Source organism: Somniosus microcephalus, chromosome 10 (assembly GCF_052327205.1).
Source record: "Somniosus microcephalus isolate GS21.2 chromosome 10, FLI_Smic_1.0, whole genome shotgun sequence".
Lineage (NCBI taxonomy): Eukaryota > Metazoa > Chordata > Chondrichthyes > Squaliformes > Somniosidae > Somniosus > Somniosus microcephalus.
Window position 1 is genome coordinate 64,886,066 of NC_140996.1, and position 17,922 is coordinate 64,903,987.

General features: G+C 47.9%; 1 protein-coding gene and 1 pseudogene across 5 annotated transcripts in view; both read right to left on the bottom strand.

Annotated features, from left to right (window-relative positions):
• The window catches only part of LOC147111529 (cilium assembly protein DZIP1-like), a 580,724-nt gene extending 563,556 nt beyond the window's left edge, over positions 1–17,168 (bottom strand). For 4 of the 5 annotated variants that reach the window (XM_085998576.1, XM_085998575.1, XM_085998573.1 and 1 more), the window contains exon 1: positions 15,188–15,276. The gene's annotated coding sequence lies outside the window, so the exon portion shown is untranslated. Of the gene's footprint in view, positions 1–15,187; positions 15,277–17,057 lie in introns of those variants that run through there. The other variant, XM_085998574.1, reaches the window with a different exon arrangement.
• Positions 13,929–15,328, bottom strand: LOC147111530 (uncharacterized; annotated as a pseudogene).
• Positions 17,169–17,922: the final 754 nt, after the last annotated feature.

Consider the following 17,922-nt stretch of genomic DNA (forward strand, 5'->3'; position numbering starts at 1 on the left):
GGATCGTGGGGGGGGGGGGGTGGTAGTGGGTTACTGCGGTCCCCGAGGGTGCAAGGTCTCTTATGGAGACTGTGTCCTCCCGCCCATCCGGGTATGCGATGTAAGCATACTGGGGGTTGGCGTGGAGGTCGACCCTCTCGACCAGGGGGTCTGTTTTATGGGTCCTCACGTGTCTTCTCAGTAGGACCGGCCCTGGGGACGTCAGCCATGGCGGTAGCGATGTCCCCGATGTGGACTTCCTTGGGAAGACAAACATTTTCTCATGAGGGGTGGCGTTAGTGGCAGTGCAGAGCAGTGACCGAATAGAGTGGAGCGCATCGGGGAGCACATCCTGCCAGCGGGAGGTTGGAAGGCCCCTAGACTTTAAGGCTAGCAGGACGGCCTTCCAAACTGTCGCATTTTCTCTTTCCACCTGTCCGTTCCCCCGGGGGTTGTAACTGGTGGTCCTGCTTGTGGCAATACCCCTAGTTAGCAGGTACTGACGGAGTTCGTCGCTCATAAACGATGAGCCCCGGTCGCTATGGATATAGCTGGGGAAGCCGAACAGGGTGAAGAGGTTGTTCAGACATTTAATGACCGTGGCACTGGTCATGTCCGGGCAGGGGAAGGCGAACGGGAAACGGGAGTACTCATCAATAATATTGAGGAAGTACACATTGCGGTCGGAGGAGGGGAGAGGCCCTTTAAAATCAACGCTCAGGCGCTCGAAGGGGAGAGTGGCTTTTATCAGGTGGGCCCTGTCTGGTCTATAAAAGTGCGGTTTGCACTCAGCGCAGACTTGGCAGTTCCTGGTCATGGTCCTGACCTCCTCAATAGAGTAAGGCAGGTTGCGGGCCTTGATGAGGTGGAAGAACCTGGTGACCCCCGGGTGGCAGAGGTCATTGTGGAGGACCCGTAGTCTATCGATCTGCGCGCTGGCGCAGGTGCCACGCGATAGCGCATCCGGGGGTTCATTTAGCTTCCCGGGCCGGTACAAGATCTCGTAGTTGTAGGTGGAAAGTTCGATTCTCCACCTCAAGATCTTGTCATTTTTGGTTTTGCCCCTCTGCTTGTTGTTAAACATAAAAGCAACTGAACGCTGGTCAGTGAGCAGGGTAAATCGTTTGCCGGCCAGGTAGTGCCTCCACAATCGCCTGGGCCTCCTTCTCAACAGCGGAGTGTCTGGTCTCCGGGCCTTGGAGGGTTCGTGAAAAGAAGGCCCCGGGTCTCCCCGCCTGATTGAGGGTAGCGGCCAGGGCAAAGTCGGACGCGTCGCTTTCCACCTGGAAGGGGATGGATTCGTCCACTGCGTGCATGGTGGCTTTGGCAATGTCCTCCTTGATACGGTGGAAGGCTAAGCGGGCCTCTGCCGTCAAGGGAAAAGAGGTGGACTTGATCAGCGGACGGGCCTTGTCCGCATAGTAGGGGACCCACTAGGCGTAATAGGAGAAAAACCCTAGGCACCTCTTCAGGGCCTTGAGGCAGTGGGGCAGTGGGAGTTCCATAAGGGGACGCATCCGGTCGGGGTCGGGGCCGATGACTCCATGTTCCACAACACAGCCAAGGATGGCGAGGCGGTTTGTGCGGAATATGCACTTCTCCTTGTTATATGTCAGGTTTAGGAGTTGGGCGGTGCGGAGGAATTTTTCGAGGTTTGCGTCATGGTCCTGCAAGTCACGGCCGCAGATGGTCACATTGTCCAGATATGGGAAAGTGGCCTGCAACGCATTTTGATCTACCATCCGGTCCATCTCCCTTTGGAAGACGGAGACCCCGTTGGTGACGCCAAAGGGAACCCTAAGGAAGTGATAGAGGCGGCCGTTTGCCTCAAAGGCAGTGTACTGGCGGTCCTCAGGGCGGATGGGGAGCTGGTGGTACGCTGATTTCAGGTCAATGGTCGAGAAGACGCGGTACTGCGCGATCTGGTTGACCATATCAGCTATACGGGGGAGTGGGTAGGCGTCCAGCAGGGTGTAGCGATTTATTGTCTGGCTGTAGTCGATGACCAGGCGCTGCTTCTCGCCGGTCTTAACGACCACAACCTGGGCTCGCCAGGGGCTGGTGCTGCCCTCAATAATCCCTTCTTTCAGGAGCCGCTCCACTTCGGTTTTAATGAAAACCCTGTCCCCGGCACTGTATCGCCTGCTCTTTGTGGCGATGGGCTTACAGTCGGGGGTGAGGTTTGCAAACAGTGCGGGGGGGGGGGGGTGACTCTGAGTGTGGAGAGGTTGCACCTGGTGCGCGGCGGGCAATTTGGAAGCTGCTGGCTGCGGACTGTGAGTGGGGGTAGGGGTCCACCGTACGCCATCGTAACACTTTTAAGGTGGCACTGAAAATCTAACCCCAGCAGGACGGCAGCGCAGAGGTCAGGCAGGACCAGAAGTTTAAAATGATCGTACACAGTCCCGTCTACTACGAGTGTCACCACGCAGTAGCCGCCGATGTCCGCCGACTGGGACTCGGAGGCCATAGAAATCCGCTGTTGCGCAGGCAGGACTGGGAGAGAGCAACGCCGCACCGTGTCGGGGTGGATGAAGCTCTCCGTGCTCCCAGAGTCAAAAAGGCAGATTGTATCGTGACCATTTACCTTAATGTCCATTGTGGAACTGGCAAGTTGGTGCGGTCTCGCTTGGTCCAGCGTAACGGATGCCAGCGTAGGGGTCGGTGTGTCGCTGCGGGTATCAGATGAGGCGGTGTCGGGGGCGTGCTGCGTCCCGGCTGTCGTCCAAGATGGCGGCGTCCATGATTCCCATGTGGCTGGAGGCGTCCAAAATGGCTGCTGTACCGGTGATTCGCACATGGCCGGGGAGGTCCAAGATGGCGGCCCGCATGGCCCACACGTGGCGCTGCTGGGGTTCGGGGTGGCTTTGGCCCTGCAGACGCTAGCGTAGTGTCCCTTCTTCCCGCAGCCCGAGCAGATCGCGTTTTTCGCGGGTGTTTTGCCTGGCCACAGAAGTAGCATTTCTGGCCTTGGGGCACTGCTGTCTGGCCTTGGGACACTGCTGCGGTAGTTGGGCCATTGTTGGGGTGTGGCTGGGGTGGCACGGCGCTATGAGGCGGTCCTACCGTGTCCCAGGCTGTCATTCCCCGCGGCGTCCACGGTGCAGAGGAGTAGGCATCCTTGCCCTGGTAGGCTGCATCCAACGATAGTGCGAGTTCAGAGGCCTTGTTGAGGTCGAGGTTACTCTGCTCCAACAGTCGCTGTCGGGTGTAATTGGATCTGTGGCCCGCTACAAAAGCGTCCTGGATAAGTTCCTCTGTGTACACGGCGGCCTTTACATCCTTACAACCACAGGCCTGGCCAAGCACAGACAGTGCCTGAAGGTATTCCACGGTCGATTCCCCAGGTTGTTGTTTACGACTCCCCAGAAGGTGCCTGGCGTACACTTCGTTCACTGGGCGCGTGTACTGGTCCTTGAGGAGCTTGATAGCGTCCGCGTACGAGGTCGCGTCTTGGATGACCGAGTACACTCGGTGGTTCACTTTGGAGGTCAGGACATCCAGTTTGTCCTCGTCCGATTTGATTGCTTCGGAGGCGGTCAGGAATTTTTCGAAACACTTAAGCCAGTGAGTAAACTTGGTGGATGAGTCCGCCTCCCGATGATCTAAGTCCAGGCATGCTGGTGTGAGGATCTTCTCCATTATAAAAATGTTGTTAATAAAATTGATGCGCTATCAATTACTCATAAAAGACTGAGAGTTAGAAGAGTAACTAAAGGCTTTTATTAACAACAGAATGGAGGTCTGCCTTGAGTGGTCGACCGGTCCAGGATACAAAGGGCTGGGGAGCAGTCACCTTTATACTAGGACCTGTGGGAGGAGTCAGCCGAGGCATGTCCAGGCATGTACACAGTGGAATACAAACAGGACAAACAGGAATACAAACAGTGGTTTACCACAACTATACCTATATTTAAGAAGGGAGATAGAACATGTCCAAGGAACTAATATCAGTCAGCTTAACATCAGTGGTAGGAAAAATAATGGAATCCCCACTAAAGGAGAAAATAGAACATCTAGAAACCTAAAATATAATAATGATGAATAGTCAGCTTGGATTTCAAAGCTTGACCAACCTTCACTGAATTCTTTGAGGAGGGAAGAGAAAGTAGACAAGGGTAATTCAGTATATGTAATTTATCTAGATTTCCAAAAGGCCTTTGATAAGGTGCCACATAATAGACTAATGAATAAGGTCAGAGCATGCTGAGTCAGGGGACAAGTAGCAGAATGGACAGCTAGCTGGCTGCGAGTAGGGGTAAAGTATTAAGAGTGGCAGAAGATGGGAAGTGGGGGTCCCACATGGATCAGTGCTGGGACCACTGTTGTTCACAATTTATATTAACAATCTAGACTTTGGAATCAAAAAAACAATGTCTAAATTTGCAGACAACACCAAATGGGGGTGGTTGGGGCGGGGAGATTGCCAATACTGAGGAGGACTGCAACAAATTACAAGACATTAATAAACTTGCAGAATGGGCAAATCATTGGCAAATGAATTTCAACACAGATAAGCATGAGTTATTACATTTTGATAAGCAAAATTAGGTCACATATTACTTGAAAAGTAAAAATCTAAATGGTGTAGAGGAGCAAAGGGATCTGAAAGTAGAATCACTAAAAGTAGTGATGCAGGTTAATAAGGCCATTAAAAAAAAGCAAACCAAGCACTAGGATTTATTTCTAGAGGGAGAGAATTGAAAAGTAGAGACCTTATCCTAAACTGGTATTGAACCTTGGTTAGACCAAACTTGGAATAGTGCGTAGAATTCTGGTCGCCATATTATAAAAAGGATAAAGGTACTGTTGAGAATGCAAAAAAGATTTACAAGGAAGATACCAGAATTGTGAGGTGACACCTATCAGGAAAGGATGAACAGGCTGGGTCTCTTTTCTCTTGAAAGAGAAGACTGAGGGGTGACCTATTAGAGGTCTTTAAAATTATGAAAAGTTTGGCAACATCATCTGAAGTCACGACGCCATATTCCGCATGTACGCTGACAACACTGCTTCTGTGTTGTCAGTCTGCTTGTTCAACATCCAGTCCTGGATGAGCCGCAATTTCCTGCAGTTAAACATTGAGAAGACCGAAGCCATTGTCCACAGTCTCCGCCAAACTCAGTTCCCTCGCCACCGGTTCCATCCTCACTGGTCACTCTCAAACTGCTCTCGCAACCTCAACTTCCGATATAAACCTGAATTGAGCTTCTGACCCCATATCATCTCCATCAGGAGGACCACCTATTTCCACCTTCATAACATCGTCCGTCTCTGCCCTTGCTTCAGCCCATCTGCTATCAAAATCTTCGTCCATGCTTTTGTTACCTCCAAACTCGATTATTCCAATGCTCTGCTGGCCGGACTCAAATCTTCCACCCTCTATAAACTTAAGCTCATCCAAAACTCTACTGCCCATATTCTAACTCACTCACCCATCTTCTTCTTTTTCTTCCTTTTAGGCAGTCCCTCGGAACCGAGGATGACTTGCTTCCACACTAAAAATGAGTCCTCAGGTGACTGATGAGTCCAATGCGGGACCTACAGTCTCTGTCACAGGTGGGGCAGACAGTAGTTGAAGGGGCGGGTGGGTGGGGTGCTTGGGTTGACGTGCGCGCCTTCCGCTGTTTGCGCTTGGCTTCCGCTTGCTCCCGGCAAAGAGACTAGAGGTGTTCGGCACCTTCCCGGATGCTTCTCTTCCACTTTGTGCAGTCTTGGGCCAGGGATTCCCAGGTGTTGGTGGGGATGTTGCACTTTTTCAAGGAGGCTTTGAGGGTGTCCTTGAAGCGTTTCCTCTTCCCACCCAGGGCCCTCTTGCCGTGTTGGAGCTTCGAGTAGAGCGCTTGTTTTGAGAGTCTCGTATCAGGCATGCGTACGATGTGGCCTGTCCGTCGGAGCTGATTGAGCGTAGTCAAAACTTCGATGCTGGGGATGTTGGCCTGAGCAAGAACACTGACGTAGGTGCGCCTGTCCTGCCAATTGTCTTGGATCCCCTTGCCATTGGACCAAGACCTTGCTCTGTCAAGCCCGTGCGGTAGCCGGTGTGCAATGGCCACCCCACGTTAAAATAATTCACGCACAGGTATCTTCCACCCTTTAAAATGAAATTCAGGACCTGGAACATCAGGACTCTCATGGACAGCCCCAACAGCAACAGACCGGAACGCCGTACTGCTGTCGTTGCCCGGGAGCTCAGATGTTTCGACACAGACATCGCCGCCCTAAGCGAGACCCGGCGGGCAGGGGAAGGCCAGCTCAAGGAGCCAGGCGGTGGTTACACCTTCTTCTGGAAAGACAAACCTGAAGAAGAATGCAGCCTCCATGGGGTAGGCTTTGCCATAAAAAAAGAGCCAGTTGAACGTCTCAGAGACTCCCCTTGCGGAATAAATGAATGCCTAATGACTCTACGGCTCACCCTAGCCCGGAACCAGTGTGTTACGGTCATCAGTGCGTACGCCCCAACACTGGAAGCCACAGACGAGACCAAAGAGGAATTCTACTCCAGCCTCGAATAATCCCTGTCCCGAGTCCCAACGGGCGACAAGCTGATCCTCCTTGGCGACTTTAACACCAGAGTTGGAAAGGACACAGACCTCTGGGGAGGTGTGATCAGCAGAGAGGGGGTAGGGAAAGCCAACTCCAATGGTACCCTCCTCCTGACGAAATGCTTAGAACATGGCCTTGTCATAACCAACACCTTGTACCATCAGAGAGACAAGTACAAGGCTTCAGGACAACACCCTCGCTCCAAACACTGGCATCTACTGGACTATGTCATCATCCGAGGGAGGGACCACAAGGATGTCCGCATCACCCATGCCATGACAGGAGCTGATGACTGCTGGACAAACCACCGCCTAATCCGCTCTGTCATCTCCATCAACGTAGCCCCAAAACAGCGGCGGCAACAGAAGCAATGCCGCAAGAAAATCAACACTGGAGCACTCAAAGACCCTGCTAAGAAAGCTCTATTCAGCCTGCGCCTCACAACTCCCAGTGATGCAGAGACACAAAGTGCCCACAGCGCCTGGTCTGCACTCAAGGCCTCCATAATCAGCACCTGTGAAGAGACGCTCGGTCACTCGACCAGGAAACACTAAGACTGGTTCGACGAGAACGACCAGGAGATCCAGGAGCAAGGCATTCCTGATCTGGAAACAGCAACAGAACTCGAGAGCAAGAAAGCAGCTCTACAGACGCCTGAAGGCCGAGGTCCAACAACAACTCGCGACCTAAAGAAAGGTGGGTGGAGAAAGCGCAAGAGATCCAACAGCTAGCCGACAACCACGACGTGCGTGGATTCTTTAGCGCAGTCAAGACCACCTACGGCCCAAGCACCCAAGGTCCTACCCCACTGCAGCCCAAGAACGGAGAGGTACTCATCAAGGACAGATAGGCAGTCAGTGCCACTGGAAGAAGCACTTCGAAGATCTCCTTAACCGAGACTCTCTTCGACGCGAGTGTCCTCAACTCCATCCCACAGCATGCTACCCGCCACCACCTCAGCACAACTCCAGCCTGGCATGAGGTTGAAAAGGACATCCGACAACTGAAGAACAAGGCCGCCTCAGGAGCAGATGGAATCCCCGCCGAGGCGCTAAAACATGGCGGAGAAGCACTATTAGCGCGAATACATGAACTAATTTCCTTTATTTGGAAGGAGGAGAGCATGCCAGGATATCTCAGAGATGCCGTAATCGTGACCAAGTTCAAGAAAGGGGACATGTCCGATTGCAGAAATTAGAGAAGTCTCCCTGCTGTCTGCCACAGGGAAAGTCATCACAAGAATCCTCCTCAATCGCCTTCTCCCAGTGGCTGAAGAGCTCCTCCCAGAGTCGCAATGCAGATTCCGCCCACTAAGGGGCACAATGGACATGATCTTCACCGTGCATCAACTACAAGTGAAATGCAGGGAACAGCATCAACGGCTGTACATGGCCTTCTTTGACCTCAAAAAGGCCTTTGACACAGTCAACCGTGAGGTATTATGGAGTGTCCTCCTCAAATACGGCTGCCCTCAAAAGTTTGTCACCATCCTCCGCCTGCTTCACGACGACATGCAAGTAGTGATCCTGACCAATGGATCCGCCACAGACCCAATTCACATACAGACCGGGGTCAAGCAAGGCTGTGTCATCACACCAATGCTCTTCGCGATCTTCCTGGCTGCAATCCTCCATCTCACCCTCAGTAAGCTCCCCGCTGGAGTGGAGCTAATCTACAGAACAAACGGGAACCTGTTTAATCTCCGTCACCTCCAGTCCAGATACAAGGTTGTCCTATCCTCTGTCATCGAATTACAGTATGCAGACGACGCTTGCATCTGCGCAAACTCGGAGGTCAAACTCCAAACCATCGTCAATACCTTCACCGAAGAGTACGAGAGCATGGGCCTTACACTAAACATCCGTAAGACAAAGGTCCTCTACCAACCTGCCCCCACCACACAGTACTGCTCCCTGAATATCAAAATCCATGAGGCGGCCTTGGACAACGTGGACCACTTTCCATACCTCGGGAGTCTACTGTCAACAAGGGCAGACGTCGATGACGAAGTCCAACACCGCCTTCAGTGTGCCAGTGCAGCCTTTGGTCACCTGAGGAAGAGAGTGTTTGAAGACCAGGGCCTCAAACCTAGCACCAAGCTCATGGTCTACAGAGTAGTAGTGATACCCGCCCTCCTGTATGCTTCAGAGACATGGACCATGTACAGCAGGCACCTCAAAGCACTGGAGAGGTACCACTCACCCATCACCCCTGTGCTCACTGACCTACATTGGTTTCCAGTCCAACAATCCCTTAATTTTAAAATTTATATCCTCATGTACAAATCTCTCCATATCTGTAACCTCCTCCAGCCCTGCAACCCTCCAACTCTGGACTCTTGAGCACCCCCCATTCCCTTGGCCTCACCACTGGCAGCCGTGCCTTCAGCCATCTGGGCCATAAGCTTTAGATTTCTCTGCCTAAAATTCTGTCTCTCCACCTCTCTCTACTCCTTTAAGACCTGCTTAAAATTTACCTCTTTGACCAAACTTTTAGTCACTTGTCCTAATATCTAGTTTTTTTGGCTCAGTGTCAATTTTAGTACTATTATTATGCTCCTGTGAAGCACCTTGGGATGTTTTCCTACATTAAACACAATATATTAAATTATGTATTTTCATGTCTGTTTGAATGACATAGCATCAAAATCCATCCATTTAGCCAAATTATATGGGGCAAATCCAACCAACTTTCGAGTCTGTTGATTGTCCACTTTGAATTGGAGCTTTGCCTTTCATCAGTCACAATTTAGACCCGCTGTGATCAGGTTTAAAAATCCCATAGTTTTTTGTAAGATAGAAAGGAAAAACTTTTGTCTTCTGAAATATAACATTACACTTATGTTATAATGCACTGTATGACTTATTTGTATCCATTAGAAATACATAGGAGAAACCAATGGGGTAACATTTTATAATGCAACTTTCATCACCACTAATCTTCAAATTATATTTGTGAAAATTAATGCTATGAAAAAGAATGTGTATTTTTGAAATGGTATAATATAAATCATGCTGTTAATATGCAAATAACAAGACCTACAAGATAAAAGAGGGTCACATGGACAGATAATTGCAGGAACTCCAACAACCCTTGTCAAGGTGAGACTCAATTGTAATGTCTGTATGAAACATTAAGCAAAACATTTCACTGCCAAAAACAAGACAAATAAGTGATGGAATTTGCTTCAAACACATAACACAGTACCTTCTAAAGAAAATCTAGATGGTAACAATAAGTTAAATAACGCTGCATTCATTAATAACTCAACCTTGAAAACACAAATAAATCCTTATATGCCTCAACACTGCTAAAGTGATATATAATCTGGATACAGGAAACTGGTTTATCCGGAGGTTGTATGTCCGGAAACCTCGATCTAATGGCAGAAATCAGCAGCCATTTTGTTAGGTTTTTCTTTTTTTCTTCTCCTAGCATTTTTTTTAAACAGTCAGTCTCTGGAAAGCCTCTCTGAAGCTATTGCTAAGCTACAGAGACGCTTCCAAGGTACGGGCCGACTGTTTACGAGCTGTTGCTAAGCAACAGTGTTTGTTATCAGATACGGAAATGAAAACCTCCGTATCCTTCAACATTAGCGCTGGTCTGTCCAGAAGTTTTCATAGATCGGCATCACGCTGGACCTGTCGGTGCCGGATATCACGAAGTTTCCTGTAAATATAACATTTTAAAATATCATACATATAATGTAAATAATTAATTGTGTGAACATCAGAGGTTAGATGTCTAAAATCAGTTGCTATGGGGTTTTGAGATGATTCTTTTTCTGCGGAACCTGGTGTTCTTTAAAGTCAGGGATCAACGGTGATAGAGTTAAGTCTATGATAGAAAATAACCATACACAGGCTCTGGATGGAGCAGGCTTGATGGGACAATGTTTTCTCCCTCTGAATTTTCTTGCTCCTTTTGCTGGCTCATCAATTTTGTTTTGAAAGCGCAGCCCAAAATTGACAATAGCCCAGAATTTGCAGTGGGTAATGACGGCGAACTGTCAGCGTGCACCCCTTCCAAACTGACCACAACTTCAGGATGTAGCGCATGCGTATCTAAACATGGAAAACCTGAAGTTGCGGTCAGTCATTTTACAGACTCAACCGTGGCTAACAAGGGAAATTAGGGATAGCATAAAATCCAAGGACATATAAATTGGCCAGAAAAAGCAGTAAACCTGAGGATTGGGAGCAGTTTAGGATTCAACAAAAGAGGACAAAGGGATTAATTAAGGGGAAAATAGAGTATGAGAGTAAGCTTGCAGGGAACATAAAAACTGACTGTAAAAGCTTTTATACGTATGTGAAGAGAAAAAGATTGGTGAAGTCAAGCGTAGGTCCCTTGCAGTCAGACTCAGGGGAATTATGGGGAACAAAGAAATGGCAGACCAATTAAATACATACTTTGGTTCTGTCTTCAGAAATGAGGACACAAATAGCCTCCCAGAGACTTCAGGAAACATAGGGTCTAATGAGAGGGAGGAACTGAAAGAAATCAGTATTTGTGGGGAAATGGTGTTGGGGAAATTGGCGGGATTAAAGGCCAATAAATCCCCAGGGCCTGATAATCTACATCCTAGGGTACTTAAGGAAGTGGCCCTAGAAATAGTAGATGCATTGCTGGTCATCTTCCAAAATTCGATAGACGGGTGGTAAAGAGAAAACGGGGAATTATAGACCGGTAAGCCTGACATCGGTAGTGGGGAAAACCAGTGGATGTGGTGTATTTGGACTTTCAGAAGGCTTTCGATAAGGTCCCACATAAGAGATTAGCGTGTAAAGTTAAGGCACATGGAATTGGGGGCAAGGTATTGACTTGGATAGAGAACTGGTTGGCAGACAGAAAGCAAAGCGTTGGAATAAACGGGTCTTTTTCCGAGTGGCAGGCAGTGACTAGTGGGGTACCGCAGGGATCGGTCCTAGGACCCCAGTTATTCACAATATATATTAATGATCTAGACGAGGGAACTAGATGTAATATCTCCAAGTTTGCAGACGACACAAAGCTGGGTGGGCTTGTGTGCTGTGAGGAGAATGCCGAGAAACTCCAGTATGATTTGGACAGGTTGGGTGATTGGGCAGAAACATGGCAAATGCAATATAACATGGATAAATGTGAGGTTATCCACTTTGGTGTCAAAAACAGGAAGGCAGATTATCTGAATGGCAATAGATTGGGAGAAGGGGAAGTGCAACGAGACCTGGGTGTCCTTGTGCACCAGTCGCTGAAGGTAAGCATGCAGGTACAGCAGGCGGTTAAGAAGGCAAATTGTATGTTGGCCTTCGTAGCGAGAGCGTTCGAGTTCGAGTACAGGAACAAGGATGTCTTGCTGCAGTTGTACAGGGCCTTGGTGAGACCACATCTTGAGTATTGTGAGCAGTTTTGGTCACCTTATCTGAGGAAGGATGTTCTTGCCATGGAGGGAGTGCAGCGAAGATTCACCAGGCTGATACCTGGGATGGCAGGAATGACGTATGAGAGAAGATTGGGTCGATTGGTCTTATACTCACTGGAGTTCAGAAGAATGCGAGGGGATCTATTTGAAACTTATAAAATTCTAACAGGACTAGACAGACTAGATGCAGGAAGGATGTTCCCGATGGCCAGGGAGTCCAGAACCAGGGGGTCACAGTCTAAGGATAAGGGGTAAGCCATTTAGGACAGAGATGAGGAGGAATTTCTTCACCCAGAGAGTGGTGAACCTGTGGAATTCTCTTCCACAGAAGGCAGTAGAGGCCAATTCATTAAATATATTCAAGAAGGAGTTAGATATATTTCTTAAGTCTAAAGGGATCAAGGGATATGGAGAGAAGGCAGGGACAGGGTACTGAATTTGGATGATCAGCCATGATTTCATTGAATGGTGGAGCAGGCTCGAGGGGCCGAATGGCCTACTCCTATCTTACGCTTCCCCATAGGCTTCGCTAATGAAGTCTGCAACATTCAGATTTACATAGAAAACAAGGACTGTCGCGATCTTGGGCAAACTGCCCACTGCCAACGAATTTATCTCGCTGTAAAATTTAAGTCTTATGCACGTAGGCACAAGGAGCCTGTTCGCCCATCGTGAATACTTAATTAGGTGAATAAACCTGAAGGATATTCTTGCAAGTTAAAAAAACCTACGCAAAATGGCTGCAAGACAGAGGTTTCAATTTTATTTCACTTTTGAAATCTTGAAAGACTGTTTTAAAATAATTTTGTCCACATTTATATGACTTTTTAAAATTTGTCACATGCATATGACTTTGTAAAAATGTTCTCCACTTTATTTATATGACTCAAATGTTTTTCTCCACATGTACTGCAACTGCTTAAAGAGAAAGCTTGCGAGGAAGAAACATGCCTTTTCCACTCTTTGGCACAATGTTGTATGTTTTGTGCATAATGAGAGAACAAAGTTAGTCACCATGGCCACAGGCTGATCAGGAGGAACTTTTACCCACGCCAGAGACTGTATAGGACAGGCTGTCTTTTGAGATGATAGCGAAGGAGTTGCGTGGAAGGTGACTACGCTTCAGTCTCTGTGATATGTTAAAGGAGGACCTTCAGCCTCGTTCTAAGATCCGCACTGCCTTTACAGTGGCCATAAAATGTAACAACAGTGCTCAAATGTTAAGCATGCGGGTCATTGCAGTCAAACACCGGTGACATATGCAACACCAAGCAGAGCGCTGCAGGGGCTTGCATTCACCAGGTCACAGATGCCATATTCATCAACTTTGGCTTGTCTGCAGCGCAGCAAAGGGAGAGGTTCATCGCTTTCCATAGGATTTCTGGCTTCCCCAAAATACTTGGGGCAGTCGATAGAACCCACATGGCATTGAAGGCACCAAATGATACACCTGTTACATAAATAAACAGGAAGGAGTTTCATTCATTAAATGTGACGATCATCTGTGATGCCCAACTGCGGATCCTGAATGTAAATACATGTCGACGCTTTGTCTTTCGGCACCCCCTGCAGATTGCGTCCAGGATCTGGATGGATATTAAGCAACAAGGGCTACCTGCTGAAACAATGGCTGATGAGACCCTACCACAGGTCCAATAGTGAAGCATAGGAAAGATGGCATGTGGACACTTGTCCACGGTTGCAAGTGGAGGAGGACAACAATCAGGGTGTTAACTCACTTCAGGTGCCTGGCCAGGTCAGGGGGCAACTTTGCAATACTCATCTGTGAAAGCGTCGAGGATTGTGGTGGCCTGCTGCGCATTGCATAACTTTACCCTGCGGGAAGGACTGGCCCTTAACCCGGCAGACGAGATTCCTGTGGAAATGGAGGATCCCAAAATGGATGGGGCCATGCTTTTTGGCCGGCCCACCCGAGGAAGCCACTGATGCAGCGGGCAGAACAGCTAGAGAGCAGCCGGTGGATAATACATTTGGACAGTGAGGAGTGTGTCAAGATGCCTCTTCCCTCCCCTTCCCCTAGGAAGACACACAAAAGAACAGACAAGATTGAAAGTAATAGTGAACTTTTATTGTAGCAGCAAATACTCATTGCAAGACTTTTAAGCTAGTTATTTGAGGTGCATAGTGCAAGACTTTAAATACAAATATAGTTAACTAGCTATTTGCTACAATGTAAATAGTTGTAAAGTTAAAATGGTTGATGTTAATAAAAAGATTTAAACAGTTTAAACTGACTTCAGACAATACAGCAGAAACAAAATCAGTTATAATACTATCAAATATAAACTTCAATAAATAACACCAACATTTCAAGAATAGCAAACATCATAAAAATAACAGACATGCCCTCTAGTGTCCGTGCCTGAGGGTCGCTGTGACAAAGGTGTGTAAAAGGAGGTGGACTCTGTAAGAAGTGGCACCCTACTGCCTTGCCCTTCCCAGTGACCTGACTCCCCTCATATGACCTCCGTTCTCTGTTGCCCATCAGTAGGTAATTCGTAGCTGGGTTGCTACTGCTCAAAGGCAACAGTAGAAGGTGCATCCATCAACGCAGGTGCTGGCTTGCGAGCCTACACTGTCTGTGCTGGGAGCCGGCAAGGCCGGGGGGGGGGGTTTATGGGCGTCATATATATGACAGCCAAACCTGTAGTATGCACTCTGGCTACGGTGACAAATGAACCTTCATATGGGCAAAAGGATTTAGAACTGCCTGATGAATAAGGGCCAGCTGATCAGAAATGCTCTTTATAGAAAGGTTGAAATGATTACACATGTTATTACTAAGGGCCAACTGATCAATAATGGTCTTTATTTATGGCAAACTGAATACACTGATTATTTCCAGATTCCTTCATCTCCTGTCTCACGGAGGCAAGAGAGTCGAGTTGCTTGTGTGAACAAGGTTTGCCTCACTCCTTCATTAATTAAGTCGTCTTCCACCTCAGTATCAACATGAGACTGATGTGTTTCCTGGCTTACTGCGGCACGTTACCTGCAACTATTTGAAGGTCCCTCAGCCCCCGACAGGTCAGACACTTCCTGCCACTTGCCCCGCAGCATCAGCTTGGCAGCTGCCTGTGTCTTGCACAAAATCAGTTGCCAGGTGATGGAGAGGCAGTGATCTGCAGTTGAAACATGGTGGCAGGAGTGATGATGCCACTTCACCCGTCTTCACACCCAGGATCCACCCTCTTTCTCTGGATGCCACCCCTGATCTTCCTCCTCCACCTCACTTACCATCTCAACTGCCTCTGCAACCTCTTCCTCAATGCCCTCTCCAGGTCCAGTGTGAGCATCCTGTGCCACTGCCGACTCACTTCCATTTGGAGCCCATGTATCCAAAGTCAGCTGTCCACCTGTGGGAAGAAAAAAAAACATTTACAATGGTGAAGCATGCTCATCTGGCACATCACAGAAGCTCATATGCTGCACGTGCAATCATTTTATCTTCTCTTCAAACCTCACAGCCAGCATGTTTTAAAACATGCAGTTGGACAAAGCAGCAATGCAACACTCACCTTTCCTTCCTCCAATGTCACCAGCTGATTCCTTCCTGCTCAGTCAACTCCTTTAGAACAGCCACACCACCACCTGTCAAGAACACTCTTTGGCATCAAGTGCCATCTTACTCTACACAGACATGGAAAATAAATTTTAGTTCTTGCTTTGTTAGTTAAAAGTTAGGTGCTTTGAAGACAGGGTATAATTCACAAATTGCAATGTCGCTTCTCAAATCTGTGGAGTACAGATTAAAAGATCTTTACAAGCACTTAGTGAGGCTCATCTCCAATGGCAATTTAATTTTACGACTAGTTGACTTCACAATGAACGTAGATCACGCCACCCATAAACAATGTACTAATGCAAAATGGAGAAGTGCTTAAGAAATTTTACATTTAAAATGTCAAATAACTGTACAAACCTTAGCAAATCACATGAAATCGTTCAGCTTTTATGACACTGTTCTGCACGCCGTAGCATGGTGGAGTTAGTACTCTCAGCCTGTGCCACCTCCTTCCACGCCAACATGCTAACTTTTTGTGATGCTCTACACTTATCGTTCCCGGTAAGACACCAACGCCTTGCCTCCACATCATTGAGGACTGTGTTGAGGTCATCCTCAATGAAGCGGACACCTCTTCCTGTCATCTATCTTTTGCACTGCCATATTTTTTCTGCAAGTGCACACCTTTAAATTTCACATCGATCAGCTTTTTACAAACTGCCCATTTAACTTTGTCACTTAAAAGTTTTTATAAAGTTTCCACTGCAATTACAATTAAGTTAAAGGCAATTTCAAGAGCGCTCACCTCTCGAGTCCAAACTGTGGTCATGGCTTACCCTCCTGTCAGTTTTGTGGGCACGTCTTGTTTGGCACCCCACGTGATGCAAGGTTTGCACTCGCGTTAAACAATGCTCCCGAGGAGTCAACGCTGTGCGCAACTATGCTGCCTTTTTGACGAAGTTTGACATGAGGATCAAATTAGGCAAGTTTGAATTTTTTTTTGAGTCAGCGGTGAATGACTTTGTTTCACCACTGACCGTAAATTACAAATTATATTGCACAGCAAAGATTTTTTTCACTATTGACTGTCAAGTACATGCATAGTCGCCGATTACAAGTTAATAGCCACAGCATACATATATTACAAATTAAGTTCAGACAAAGCAGAAATGATATCTTGAAGGCAATTTCATGTAGTTTGACAAGTAGTATGGGGCATTGGAAACGGCTCCGAATTCGGGTGATATGCTGGTTTACATTTTTAATGGCGCTTACAAAAAAGGGATGTTGGAATATTTATTTTGCTTAAATTTACTTTTACATTGGAGCCCAGCAACAACAGACAGTTGTGAACTCAGTTAGATAGAGGGGTGAGTGATAATCTGTCCACTGCCAGAAACAAAGCGCTCGTTTCACCATTTTCACTGTCCTGGTCCTCAGAAACTCCCACATCAACAGCGCCGCGCCAACCGTCACCTTCCATTCACTCGGGGAGCTCGAGTTCCCTGGGAAATTAAAATATAACGCAATCCTGGAACCAAGGAACAGTTAACGCACGCCGGCAGAGAACAAGTATATAAACACAACTTTAATAGAACTTACTGTACAAGCAGCGCTGTTCCACAAAAGGACATGGTGAATGGAACAACTACCCTGCCCTCAACAACCCTCAGTCCACACCGTTTCACCAACCGCCCTTCAATCGCTCGTCATTTCCGGACTTATTCTGTTGCTTAGCAACGGAGCTATTTTTCTTCTCTAATTGGTCGGAGAACGGAATTGTCACCAATCAAAATCAATTTAACCAAAGTGCCCTTTTTAAATGGGCACAAACAATAAAATCCAAATTATAAACTAAAAACAAAGGAAATCTGTGGTGTATGTAACCTGTTCCACCTTAAGAGAACTACCTTAAGAGATGTACTACTTTCTCTTGGCTGCTGTATACTGTAATACCGGTGGTGACCACACCGGTATATAAGTGTGTAGGGATTTGCTGGGCAGTTCAGACCTGACCTCCGAATAGTAAAGACCTGTTAAAGTTATTCTTGTGGTCTGTGTCCAGTGATTTATAATAAGCATAACTGGGACACACAGACTTAACAGTGGCGACGAGTCCGATCTTACCCTGCGGCAGTTTTACATCCAAGGCAGCTTCGTCCTCAGAACGGGCGTCGAGAAGAGGCATCCGCCCTCATCATCCTGCTGAGCACCATCGCACGGGAGGCATCGAGAACCCGGGTTAAAAAGAAAAATTCTGACCACAAAGCCCTCCATCAGCGACAGGCAGTGATCATCCCTTCTACCACGGTGGTGGGTAAGCCGATCAGCGACACGAGCAGAAAGTCGGCCGCGTTGACTGTGGAGTGGGGGAGGGAAAACGGAGGAAAAAGGGCGGAGAACTCGACCACGGCCGGTAAAAAGGGCCGGGCTGCAATCGAGGCCGAGAGGCGCAGCGACTGGGGCA